Source organism: Pongo pygmaeus, chromosome Y (genome assembly GCF_028885625.2).
Source record: "Pongo pygmaeus isolate AG05252 chromosome Y, NHGRI_mPonPyg2-v2.0_pri, whole genome shotgun sequence".
Taxonomy (NCBI): domain Eukaryota; kingdom Metazoa; phylum Chordata; class Mammalia; order Primates; family Hominidae; genus Pongo; species Pongo pygmaeus.
The window spans coordinates 11,431,594-11,444,068 of NC_072397.2; positions in this window are offsets into that span (position 1 = coordinate 11,431,594).

The window sequence follows — 12,475 nt, forward strand, 5'->3', positions numbered from 1 at the left end:
GGGGTCCAGTCTTGTGGAGCCTGTCAAAATATTCCTTCTAAGGTATAGAATAAGTTGCTGTATTAGGCACCTCCTACAACCAAGAAAGAGGCACAGTGCTTAGTAGGACTATTTGGATTTTGGATGCAACATATTTTTCCTTTGGATGTGTCACTCTGGCCCAGTTAACGAGTGATCCAAAAGGCTGCTAGCTTCCAGTGGCATCCAGAACTGGAGAAGTCTCTGCAACAGGTGCAGCCTGCTGGGCAAGCTCCTCTGCCACTTGGGCCACATGACCCACATATCCAATGGTGCTTGATGTGTCAGTGGCTGATAGGAATGCTGTTTGGAACCCTTGCCAGGTTCCCACAGGTGAATCACAGCACAGGCCTCAAGGATTTTGCAACAATGCCCTGCCAGCTTCTGTAGATAAACATTCTGCTTTGGAGAGACAGCTCTTGACCCATTACTGGGCTTTGGTGAAAACTGAACGTTTGACTATGGGTCATCAAGTCACTGTGTGAGCTGAACTGCCTATCATAAACTGTGTGCTTTCTAACCCATCTAGCCATAAAGTGGGTTGTGCACAGCAGCATTTCATTATCAAATGGAAGTGGTATGTATGTGACCAGACTTGAGCAGGTCCTAAGGCACAAGTAAGTTACATGAGAAAGTGGCTCAAATGCCCATGGTCTCCACTCCGGCCATGGAACCTTCTCCCCTCCAGCCTGCACTGATGGCCTCATGGGAAGTTATTTATGATCAGTTGACAGAGGAACATAACACTGGGACCTGGTTCACAGGTGGTTCTGCACAATATGCAGCCACCACCCGAAAGTGGACAGCTGAAGCACTATAGCTCCTTTCTAGGACATCCCTGAAGGACAGCAGTGAAGACACATCTTCCCAGAGGGGAAAACTTCCAGCAATGAATCTGGTTGTGCACTTTGCATTGAAAGAGAAATGGCCAAATATGTGTTTATATACTAATTAATGGGCCTTAGTCAATGGTTTGTCTGGAGGTCTGGCACTTGGAAAAAGCATGATTAGAACATTGGTGACAAAGAAATTTGGGGAAAAGATAAGTGGATAGGCCATTCTGAGTGGTGAAAAACTGTGAAGATACTTGTATTTTATGTGAGTGCTCACCAGCGAGTGACCTTAGCAGAGAAACTGTTTAGTAATCAAGCAGATAGAATGACCCATTGTGTGGACACTGCTCTGCCTCTTTCCCCAGCCTGACATTGCCCAATGGGCCCATGAACAAAGAGGCCATGTTGGCAGGAATGCAGGTTACACATGGACTCAGCAACATGGACTTCTACTCACTAAGGCTGAGCTGGCTATGGCCTCTGCTCAGTGCCCAGTTTGCCAGCAGCAGAGACCAACACTGAGCCCTTGTTATGGGACAATTTCTCAGGGTGATCAGCCAGCTACGTGGTGGCAGGTTGAATATATTGGACCTCTTCCACCATGGAAAGGGCAGAGGTTTGTCCTTACTGGAATAAATGCTTACATTTCTCATGGGTTTGCCTATTCTGCACGCAATGCTTCCACCAAGACTACCATCAGTGGACTCACAAAATGCTTTATTTATCATCATGTTATTCCACACAGCATTTCCTCTGACCAAAGCACTCACTTTAAAGATAAAGAAGTGTGGCAGTGGGCTTCTCCTCATTAAATTCTCTGGTCTTACCATGACTTTTATCATCCTGAAGCAGCTGGATAAACAGAATGGTGAAATGGATGTTTGAAGTTACAATTACAATGCCAAATATGAGAGAATACTTTGAAGGGCCTGCAGCAAAGTTCTCCAGAAGACCATGTGTGCTGCAAATCAGCATCCAATATATGGTACTGTTTCTCTCATAGCAAGAATTCGTGGGTCCAAAAATCAAGGGATGTAAGTAGAAATGTCACCACTCACCATCACCCCAAGAGATCTACTAACAACCTTTTTGCTTTCTGTTTCCAAGACATTATGATCTGCTGGCCTACAGGTCTTAGTTCCAGAGGGAGGAATGCTGCCACCAGAAGACACAGCCAATGATTCCATTAAACTGGAAGTTAAGATTGACACCTAAACACTTTGGCCCTCTCCTACCTTTGAGTCAACAGTCTTAAGAAGGAAGGTACAGTGTTGACTGAGATGACTGACCCAAACTATCAAGCGGAAATCAGTCTACTGCTCCACAATTTAGGTAAGAAAGAGTATGCATGGAATACAGAAGATACATTAGGATGTGTGTTAGTATTACCATGACCTGTGATTAAGGTCAATAGGAAACTACAAGAGCCCAATCCTGACAGGACTACAAATTGTTCAGATCCTTCAGGAATTAAGGTTTGGGTCACACACACAAAAAAATGACCTGCTGAATTCCTTACAGAAGGCAAAGAAAACACAGAATGCGGAGTAGAAGCCAGTCATCCCTACCACCTGAAAACACATGACCAGCTGCAGAAATGAGGACTTTAATTGTCTTAAGTATTTCCTCCTTCTTTTGCTAAAAAAGTTTGTGCATATATACACATGTAGTAAGAAAATATCTTCATTTTTTCTTTCCTTTTATTATGTGACATAAGATATATTGATATCATATCATCATTTGAGTATAGGTAACTTTACATAATAGTGTTCGGGTTGGGGATTGGTGTGTTCCTGATTATATGAAGGATAGTTCTATTATGTTAGGTGTAAATATGACCTCATTTTTGTATTATGTTAGGTGTAATTATAACTTAATTTTTGTCTTTATTTGAAGAGTATGTATTATCTCAGGAGATGTCTATAGATTCAAGTTGACAAGGGGTGAACATGTGATGGTTAATACTGTGTGTCAATTTCATTGGATTGAGGGATACAAAGTATTAATCTGGGGCATGTCTCTTGGTTGTTTCCCAAAAATAGATTAATATTTGAGTCAGTGGGCTGGGGAAGACAAACCTACCTTAATCTGGTGGGCACAATCAAATCAGCTTCTAGTGAACGTAAAGCAGACAGAAACATGAGAAAAGGTGAGATGGGCTTAGTCTCCAAAGCCTCCATGTTTCTCCTGTGCTGGATGCTCCTCGCCCTTGGACACCAGACTCCAACTACTTCAGTTTTGAGACTTGGAGTTTTTCTCCTTGTTCCTCAGCTAGGAAACAGGCTATTGTGATCAGGTAAGTTAATACTCCATAACATCCCACATATGTACATATTACACCCTTTGTGTGTATGTGTGTTTGTATCTATATATATGCATATACATACATATATATATATGATACAGACACATAAAGGGATGGCAAAGTATACAGTTTTTTGTATGTATTCTCAAAAAGCATTCTTTGAATAAATACTAAAACTGTAAATCTTGTTTTAATAAGTCAGCTGATTTGAGTCATAAAATAGACTAATTCTATACGAAAGACTCACATATATATGTGTGTGTCTGTGTTTAAATGGTCCATAATGATCTCTGTAAACAAGCACTCCAACGGTACTCATTTTTCTATTTAGTTACTGTCATGGCTCTAGAATCTACATCAGAGGAGTTGCTTAATAAATAGATATTTATTAGTACATACTATTTATTTCTTTAAGAATAGAGGTATATTATGTCTTCTTAGAAAATGACAATTTAAACTTTCACACAGATTTAGGAAATGCTGGTTCTGTAATCTTGGTAAAGTGTAGCCATTTAAATCAGTTATAAAAGTAAGCAATCTATAACCTAACCGCCTCAGTGAAATAGCTTTTACAAGTAATAGTAACAATAATAATAATAAGGCAGTGAGAGCACTTTGAAAAATTAGTAAATAAAGCACAGACTTCAATAAATATACTGTTTTCACTACAAGTTTGGCCTGAATAACTTCTTTTCTACAAATAATGTCAGCTTGTGTACACAACTTAATATCTGCGGATGCCTTGATTTCACACTGTCTGAATTTTTCCAAGGATGTGTCTAAATAGCATAGCTCTCCCTTAGTATATTAAGCAAAAAAATAAATTTTGTCTTTTTATTTTAGGCATTCAATAGCAATTTATTAATTTTGGAGGAAAAGCAAGCTCTGTATAAGTAGGAGTTCTGCCTAGTAGAGAAATCTCTAGCATCAGTTACATAGCCAACAGGTCAGGTGCTAAATGAGAACAACTTGAGCATTATAAATGTGGATAACTACCATATTACTACCTGCTAATGTTCTGTAACAAATTTCTGATTCAAACATAAAAGATTTTACATTGTATGATTTCACCTCCTTTTTGGATTTACCCTAATAATTTCACATATCTTTCCTCTTACATTAATTTCCTCATTCATTTATCTTTATTTTATCATATTGTCTAATATGTATTTTTGTAAATGTATTTATCTTTTATTATTTTAGAACAAGATGGAGGAGAAATAATTCTGATAAATGATGTCCACTATGCAAAATTCTATAAAATATCTTTTAAACAGTAGAAGATACTTGAGAATTTATTCTACTCAACTATTTTAGCAAAAGCAAAAATTCTCTAACTCCAGCTATAATCTTTGAAAGCTTGGTTTTTATTTCACTGGCTTGTTGTAATATCTTAGCAAATTTCATATCATAAGGCAATGTGTGTGCATAGTGTGAATGCATAATATAGTGTGCCAAAGCACGGGTGTGCCTGTGTTTTATGTATACCTTCAAGCTCTAGTCAAAAGTAGCTCTATCCCAAAGGCCATTGATGCATATTCTTCCTCGGTGCTGCCAAAATAGAGACTGCCTAGGGTTTTAATTTTCTATATTAGTGGTTTACAGAAATATTGAAAATGCAATGGAAAAAAAAGCGGAAAATAAGAAAATATGTGCTTTAGTTTGTAGTCATTGATTAACTAAACTGACTTCACTTTATGAATGCTTACCCTGAATTGAATCAACTATACATAACGTAAGCTTTTTAATATCCTTCTAATATAAGAACATTGAGTTAAGAAATCTTCGAATGTAATATCAGAGAATTCTAAATGTGTGTTTTTAAAATAATTTTCTTGAGAGATTGTTCAACACTGTTAATTTTTCAAATGTGCCTGAGACTTAGATTTTAGGATATTTAGCAGCATTTCTAAACTCTAAGTACTAGATGCTAGTAACAAGCTTACCAATTCCACTTCCAGTCATAAACCAAGCTTAGAGTGAAATCTAAAGTGTAATCTACTAACCTATATAAAGCCTAGACAATCACAGGGACTGTCTGTTACTTCTATGAGCTCATCATCTACAATTGTTTCCCTTCCACAGACTGCTCCAGCTACAGGGACCTGGCTATTTTTTACACAATTAAAAAAGGCTTCTACCAGGGATCATCATACTTGTTGAACTTGCTGCATGTTTATGTCATTATGTTCTTATTATTTTGTTTAGATATTTACTTGAAAGTCACTTGTAAGCAAATTATTGTACATTTGTTTTATAAAAACCAAAATGTACTTTATATTGATCTTTCCATGTTTTATATGAAATGTAGAACCTCAGTTAATAAAAAACAAACAAAAACTCTGTAACATAGCCACTAAAACAAAAACCTAACATCTAAAATTCCAAATTGGAAGTAGAACACTTAATTAAAATATTTTAAATAACATTTTAAGAGAAAAAACATAAATCTCATAGATTAAAAATAAACTATTAGATTAGAAAACAATCAATGCTTCACAGACAAAAACAAAAACAAATGTGCAGGGAAGGCAGCTTGAAGCCATTTAAAGAAACCAAAAACCTCTCATAAACAGCCTGGACCTTGGAAATAAATAGTTCATATTAGTCAAGTCAACATGTAATCAAGAGACAGAATTACTATACAACCTCCTAAGCACAGATGAAGGCTTATCAAAATTGAAATCCACATTTTCAATGTGAGGCCCTGAATCCTGCTTCTTGAAGGATTAAAGAAGTCCTTATTTGCTAAATTATTGTGTTTTTTTCTAGGCTATCTAGGGAATACAAAAAGAATTGATGAAACGCATTTATTTCTGTTTTGCCTAAACAACTCCCTGTTGGTTGAAAATGCCGGAGATTGGTCATACATCTTTAAGTTGCTGAGAACAAAGAATACAGTTTTTATACATTAGACAACTACAAAAAGGAGCAAAAGTTGAAGAGATCTTTATTTGCAAAAATCTGAATATTCAAAAACAGTTTAATATACTGAAAGATTTAAAAAATCATGCCCATGCTCATGACAGAAAACATTCTCAAAAAAGTATGTAAAGCAATATGCATTAATTCTCAAGGTTATCTATAGCTTCAATGTGAGAAGAATGTGAAAGCTAAGACAGAATTATAAGCAATCTCCCTGAGAATTAAAGAAGAGTGTTAATACAGATCTGGTTTTTAAAAGTGATAATTTTAGCATTGCTCTTATACAAAACACTAATGGAATGCAAGCTAAGCTTTTAATAACTAAGAAAACACCTTAGAAAAATGAAGAAAACCTAGAATTCAGAGTTAGCACATTTTGACATTTTGAATATAGTTTTCTGCAAAACAAAAATATAAAAACCAACAGAAACATATGACTAATGTAAAGTAAATGGAGAAACTGGAAATATACCAAATTTTATACAGAAAGAATTCAAAACAATGGTTTTAAGTTGGGCTAAAGAAAGATGACACAGAACCGATGAAAGAACAATATGAGAGCATCAGTGAGACAAAATATTAAAAACATATGAAAAATTTGAGGTAAAGAGCACAATGACTGAAAGAAAATCTACAATAAATGAGCTTAACAGCAGACTTGAGCCATAAAATATTCAGTCACTTTTAAGAAATGAAAACTGAAATAACCCAGTCTGAGAATTAACAAAACAAAATTAAGTGAAAAAAAAGCCAAGAAGTAAATAGAACACCATGAGTTATACCAATACATGCATTATGGGCACCTCATAAATACAGAAAAAGAAGAGGCAATAAAAACTGAAAGCAAAAATGGCTGAATATCTCCCAAACTTAATTAAAAATCTGAATCTAAAAGTTAAAGAAGGATAAAATCTTCAACCGTAATATAGTCAATGATAGCCACATCAAGAAACATTATAGTCAGTCAAGGGCTAAGACAAAGAAAATTGTAAAACCAGAAAGTGATAAGCAACTTGTTATGTTCAAGGGAGTCTTGATTAAAATTAACAGATGATTGTTCAGCAGAAACCATGGAAGTCATATGGTAGTGGGATATCAAAGTTTTAATAGAAAAAAATGCTTTCAAACATGAAATCTATAGCTGGTAAAATGATACTCAAGTAAAAGTGTCTAGATAAAGGAAAGCTAAAGAATTTATGACCAACCCTCCTCTAAAAGAAAAATGCTATTACTATCAGAACCCTGGCAAAGTTATGTATTACTGAACACTCAGTGTTTACACATATAATGTAAGATAATAGTATAAATGGAGAAGAATGGAAAAGCACATAAAGCAGCACATTTTTATATTGTTTAAATTAAACTTTAGGTTATTGAAACAAGTAGTGTTATTAAAAGTAGGCTATTTTAAATTCACAATAGCAATTGAAGTCCCAAATATAACTAATCATAATATAAAAAAATATAGAAATTTTCTAAATTAACCAAATTTTAAAAATGAGAAATGGAGGAATTAAGGATAAAGTAAAATAAATAAAATATTAAAAGCAAGTAAGTAAATCTCAGAGTAAGTAATGTTTTACTTGTAATAACTTTAAATATGAGCTCTTGCATAAAAAGGCAAAGACTGGCACAAATGCACCCTTAGAGAAAAACTCATGTATATGATTTATCTGAAAGTCTATCTTTAGATGTAAAGACAGACACCAAAATAAGATGATACAAGGTTTTGGGAAAAGCATCACAAGTGACTACAGAGCACTATATATCTGTGTCTTCAACTATACAATAGGTACAGGGTCAGAATCGGTATGATGCAATAATTTTGGAATTGCAGAGTCTATCTGAAGGTTTACAGCTTCCAAAAGAAGATTTGTATAGTAAACAATAATTATATTTGATCAATTTTATAGCATAGATAAACAGCAGCTATTTGTTCTTTATTAATCACCGATGTGGGATGCTGCCTTGCAAATACCTCTGGATCAGCTAGCAAGAGCTATGATAAACAAAAAGGACCCTGCCATTTAAATCTCAGGAGGACTTGTGCACCCGTTGCTGCTTCTGATTATAGAGGTCCCAACATAGGTGAATAGCCATTGTTTCATTGCCCAAACCTTTTGCAACATTTTCCTCCTCCTGCTTAAGCAACTTTCAGAATATTGAAAGAGCCAGAATATTTTGTCCTAATTTTTCTTTTTTTCCTTTTAAGAGGTCAGACATTTGTATAAAAACAACATTCAAAAGTAAACATATATAAATAAAAATTTATGATATATAGGGATGTTAACCATATCTTCCCCAGATGGTGCAGGCTCAAAGTAGACCCAAGAAGTTCAGTAAGACTGGTTTTCAGGACAGAAAGATCCTAAATGATAAATAAACAAAACCCTAGCCAATCACAGGGAAACAAAATCTAAAATTACAGCATGTTAATATTTAAATCCCCTTTTTCAGCATTAACAAAATCACTAACCATAAAGTGAAATAGAAAAGTAGGGCTCATTCTAAGAAAAAAAGAAACTAACAGAAGCTTTTCCTACACAGCCCAAATGGCAGGCTTACTAAAAAATAATTTTGTTCCTAGGAACAAAAATAATTAATGTTCCTAGGAAGGTAATAGATAAACAAAAAAGCACAGACAGTCATGAACAAAAAATATTAATAATGAGAGGTAAAATTATTTTAAAAACTAAAAAAGATCTAGAGGTGAAAAGTGAAACAACTGAAATAAAAATTCATTACAGACATTTAAAAGCAAACTTGAGCAGATAGAACATAATATCAGAAAACCTAAAGAAATAGCCATTGAAATTATTAAGTAAGAAAGGGAAAGAAAAAATACAAAGAAATGTGAACAGAGCCTAATACCTCTGGGACACCATCAAGCAGCCTTATTTATGCATTTGGGAAGTTTAAAGAGAAGAGACAAAGAATCAAAAAGAATATTTTTTAAAATAGTTGTCAAGAATGTCACAAGTGTGAGAAAATAACATCCAAGAAGCTCAATAAACTCCAAGTAAGATAAGCTCAAAGAAACACACTCAAACTTACTTGATAATTCAATTTTTTTAAACAAAGACGAAGAGAACCTTGAAAGCAGCGAGGTAAGTGACTAGTCATGTACAGAGGACCCTCAAAATAAACAGTGGATTTCTTATCTAAAAACTCAGAGGCCAGAAAGCAGTAGACTAATACATTCCAAGTGATGTAATAAAAAACATTCAAACAGAAATTTTATGTTCAAAATGTCCATCAAAAGTGAGAAAGAAATTATGACATTTCCAGAAAAAAAGCAGATGTCTTTTACTACTAGAGTACCCTTTAAGAAATGTTTTGTGTGGTACTTCATGGCAAAGTAAGTGGGCACTAAACAGCAGTATGAATAAATAAATATTAAGGTAAAGATAAATGCATGAGCAATTTTAAAACATATATGTAAAAATTAACAATGTGCACCTTCGTAATTGGTTCTCCACATAATTTAAAACACACACACACACACACACACACACACACACACACACACATAATCACTAACTTGTGTTTTTGACATACAATGCATAAAGGTATAATTTTGAAAACTCAAAAAGTAAAATAATGGGGCCAGTCTATACAGGGGTAAGGGTTTTGTATTTTATTGAAGGTAAATTAGCATAACTTTAACAATGTTATAACTTTAGAATGTTCTATATAATCATCAGAGCAGCTGTAAAGGAAAGAATAACAGGCAGGTAGAAAGCTTTCTGTACTACGCCAGAGTAGGAGCGGGGGATTCAGCTTCTTAGCACCATGAGACCAAGCATAAGCTGTCCCAACAGGGATTAAGCATGAAGAGCCTAAGGCACATAGCATAGCTGCTCCTTCACACAACTTTAACTACACCAGTGGCCAGGAAGTGGCCATACTTAGCACCTGATGAAGCACTGGAGGCAGAAAAAATGTCACTATGTGAAGACCCAACTGAAACAAAGTTGCCACAGCAACTGCCCAAAATCTGTCTCTTTCTTCATGGACTCCCAGGACTTTGAGGTTGAAACTATTGTTTACACAAGAGAAGACAAAAAAGGGAAGACAGAGTATTTAGTTCAGTGGAAAGGTTATGACAAACAGGATGACACTTGGGAACCAGAGCTTGGGAACCTCATGAACTGTGAAAAATGTTTCTACATCTTTAACAGATGACAGACTGAAAAGCAGAAAACAAGGACATGGACCAAAACAAGTAGAACTTTGTCAAACAATGCCAGAAAAAGAACTTCCAGATCTACCAACACCAACTTTTCTAAGATCTCTCCTAAAATGCTATTGACTGGCAAACACCACAAGTCCAAAAATGTCCAGGTGTTTTCTGCCAGCCAGAACATTAGGAAAAATGCAGCTTCACCTCTCTTTTATCCAAAGAATATGGAGACAGTAAATTGAACTATCAAGACACTTGCACCTCAGAGCCCCTTTAACAGTCAGTGACTTTCAGGAACCTGAGAAACTAAAACCTATTGTACCAGATTAGCAGGACACAGTGGTGTTCAAGGTGGCAGCAGAGAAGCCTGTCAGAGTTTTATCAAATCCCAGTGCAGGACCAGCTGGAATAGGAAAAAGGCCACTGATACATCCACTAAAGTCTCAGATGTCTGGCTCAGTTATACTGCATCCATGGCCACAGGCTCAGCTACCAAGGAAGGTATATTGGTATTAATGGACCCATTAACAGCCAATGGGCAACAAATATTCATATACCTGTCCCAAGAGGGAGAGGTGGGCAAAGAAACGTTATTGATGAATTCGGCTGTGAACCCATCTGGTCCTGGACTTTTTTTGGTTGGTAAGCTATCAATTATTGCCACAATTTCAGCTCCTGTTATTGGTCTATTCAGAGATTCAACTTCTTCCCGGTTTAGTCTTGGGAGGGTGTATGTGTTGAGGAATTTATCCATTTCTTCTAGATTTTCTAGTTTATTTGCGTAGAGGTGTTTGTAATATTCTCTGATGGTAGTTTGTATTTCTGTGGGATTGGTGGTGATATCCCTTTTATCATTTTTTATTGCATCTATTTGATTCTTCTCTCTTTTTTTCTTTATTAATCTTGCTAGCAGTCTATCAATTTTGTTGATCCTTTCAAAAAACCAGCTCTTGGATTCATTTATTTTTTGAAGGGTTTTTTGTTTCTCTATTTCCTTCACTTCTGCTCTGATTTTAGTTATTTCTTGCCTTCTGCTAGCTTTTGAATGTGTTTGCTCTTGCTTTTCTAGTTCTTTTAATTGTGATGTTAGGGTGTCAATTTTGGATCTTTCCTGCTTTCTCTTGTGGGCATTTAGTGCTATAAATTTTCCTCTACACACTGCTTTGAATGCATCCCAGAGATTCTGGTATGTTGTGTCTTGGTTCTCGTTGGTTTCAAAGAACATCTTTATTTCTGCCTTCATTTCGTTATGTACCCAGTAGTCATTCAGGAGCAGGTTGTTCAGTTTCCATGTAGTTGAGCGGTTTTGAGTGAGATTCTTAATCCTGAGTTCTAGCTTGATTGCACAGTGATCTGAGAGATAGTTTGTTATAATTTCTGTTCTTTTACATTTACTGAGGAGAGCTTTACTTCCAAGTATGTGGTCAATTTTGGAATAGGTGTGGTGTGGTGCTGAAAAAAATGTATATTCTGTTGATTTGGGGTGGAGAGTTCTGTAGATGTCTATTAGGTCTGCTTGGTGCAGAGCTGAGTTCAATTCCTGGGTATCCTTGTTGACTTTCCGTCTCGTTGATCTGTCTAATGTTGACAGTGGGATGTTAAAGTCTCCCATTATTAATGTGTGGGAGTTTAAGTCTCTTTGTAGGTCACTCAGGACTTGCTTTATGAATCTGGGTGCTCCTGTATTGGGTGCATATATATTTAGGATAGTTAGCTCTTCTTGTTGAATTAATCCCTTTACCATTATGTAATGGCCTTCTTTGTCTCTTTCGATCTTTGTTGGTTTAAAGTCTGTTTTATCAGAGACTAGGATTGCAACCCCTGCCTTTTTTTGTTTTCCATTTGCTTGGTAGATCTTCCTCCATCCTTTTATTTTGAGCCTATGTGTGTCTCTGCACGTGAGATGGGTTTCCTGAATACAGCACACTGATGGGTCTTGAGTCTTTATCCAATTTGCCAGTCTGTGTCTTTTAATTGGAGCATTTAGTCCATTTACATTTAAAGTTAATATTGTTATGTGTGAATCTGATCTTGTCATTATGATGTTAGCTGGTTATTTTGCTCGTTAGTTGATGCAGTCTCTTCCTAGTCTCGATGGTCTTTACATTTCGGTATGATTTTGCAGTGGCTGGTACCAGTTGTGCCTTTCCATGTTTAGCACTTCCTTCAGGAGCTCTTTTAGGGCAGGCCTGGTGGTGACAAAATCTCTCA